We start from the raw sequence: 2,143 nt of genomic DNA, 5'->3' as shown, positions 1-2,143 counted from the left end.
TCCCATGTTGTGAGAACTCTCAGGGTGCTCTGTCCAACCTAGGGACTCGGGGATTGGGAGCCTGACCCGCTGCTACCCAGCGGTCCCAGCCTTTTCCCGGAGCTGGCACATACATACCCATTCTGTTCAGTTCTCTTTTGTTCGGCCTGAGGTTTTGCCTCCTCAGTTATGCCTGACAAGGAATAGGTGATAGACACACCCCCATCTCCTCCCAGATAACGTTCAAACACTTTGTGAAGAACAGGCAATTCTTCACTTGTCCTTTCAGCAGTTGTCTGGACCTGCAAGACAATTCCCAAAGCGTTAGTGCTCTGCAGTGCACTCAGCTGCTCTCAGTCTACAGAAGCAATAGAGGCACTAAGGAAATGAGAGCACAAGTTGTGTTTTCGTGTGTTTGGAAGCAAGAATCTGGCAAAGACAGTAAGGACTCCAAAAGAAAAATTGCTCTTCTAAAGTCACTGCCCATAGGCTGAAGCTTTTGCGTAACTGAAGCCCTCATACATCAGGAGCACCTACCTCTTCTGCCTCCTCAGGAGGGCCATCATTCCCTGGCCCTATAGCTAGTGGTCGGGTAGCAACTGATGGTCTCCTCCCACCCTGTGCTGCCGCCTGTGTGCACATCCCTGGGATACGTGGGAGCACACTGCAAATACATAACGTGAGGAGTTGTGTGAGCATTGAGGGAGCTGCATCTCCAGCCCTTGCTCACACACTGGGCACCTGCTTCTGCAGCAGGAGGCAGCTGTGCAGGAGAAGCCCCAGGCTTGCCTGGTTGTGGTGGCATCAATGGAGACAGCAATCCCTTCTCACCAAAACACCCAGGGGTGCACCACATGCCAGGAGGAAAGCTCTGGGTGCCCACTTTGAGACTTCTCTCCATGTAGCATGGAGAGCAGCAGAGTCATCTCCAAGGACACGCTCCAAGACACACCATTAGCTCCTGTCATGCCAAGAGCTTTAGCCACTGCTAAGGCAAAGGAAGAGCTCCTCTGTGTTTAATCCTGTCTCCCTACAGACTCACTGGCCTCTGGAAAATAGCCCGCATGGTGGGACATGCCACAGACACACACACTTCTTCTCCTTTGGAGGCCTTGCAAGAACACAGAATTTTCCTCAGCCTCACAAAAGGGCCTTAGGCCCCCAGCCCTAGGGACACTCCCTCACACCTATTGCCCCAAACTACTCACATGCCAGGACGCTTCTTCCTCTCCACGTTCTCCTCCTTTCCTTCTCCCACATTCCCAGCCACTATTTTGAGGGGTGGCTGGGGCTCCCGTAAAGGGATGCGCTGGGCAGGAAGCTTTTCTGCAAGCAGGAGACAAGAAAACACTTGAGGGCAGAATCACAGTCACCAGTACAGGTGTGCAGACCTGCTCTTTCCTTGAATGGAACTGCAAGGCCTCAACTGGAGTCCTTTAAAGCCAGGTCTCTTAGGCAGTCTGTGGCCTGTATTTCTGCAATATCATTTCTTGACATGGGGCTTTGCTTCTGCTCTATCATGTCCACACTATGAGAAGAGCACCTCGCAGTGATGTGTTAATGTCCTCAGAGAGCCTTTTTGGGGCAGTAACTTCTTCACAAGAGGGGAACACATGCTGGGATCCCTCTACAGCTCTCACAGGCCTGTGTTGCCTCTGGTGACACAGTCAACCCAAAGGCAGTGCTTAGGGAATGCTCAGTAGAAACTCTCAAGGAAAGGGCAGAACTGCTGGCTTCGAAAACCCAGGGGAGCCTTGGCATCCTTTACCACCCTCCTGACCATCCTGAATGGGTTACTTTGGTTCCATGAGATAAGTCAGGAGATAGGGCACTCCAGATGATTCCTAGGAATTATCCTCAACTTTGTTTCTCTCCCTCCCAACCTCCTCAAGTGGAAGAGCACTTTGAATGCTGGTACACTGGTGTGTGGAGTCCAGTGGGAAGGCTGAATATAGAGGGATCAAATGCATCTGGGAGTGCTGGGCTGGCCTATCAGGCGTCACTGGTCATTTGCCATCAGGGTTGAGTATATCTAGTACATGAGGTGCATCTAGAGCCTCATGGCATCTGACACATCGCACTGGAGCCTTGGCTCCAACACCCGACACCAAAGACGAGAGAAGGAGAAGACACAACCCCCCACCAAGATTGAACTGCTCCCTCA

This window comes from Nothoprocta perdicaria, unplaced genomic scaffold, assembly GCF_003342845.1.
Source record: "Nothoprocta perdicaria isolate Ctin4 unplaced genomic scaffold, notPer1 scaffold_631, whole genome shotgun sequence".
NCBI lineage: Eukaryota > Metazoa > Chordata > Aves > Tinamiformes > Tinamidae > Nothoprocta > Nothoprocta perdicaria.
This window is presented reverse-complemented; position numbering follows the sequence as displayed.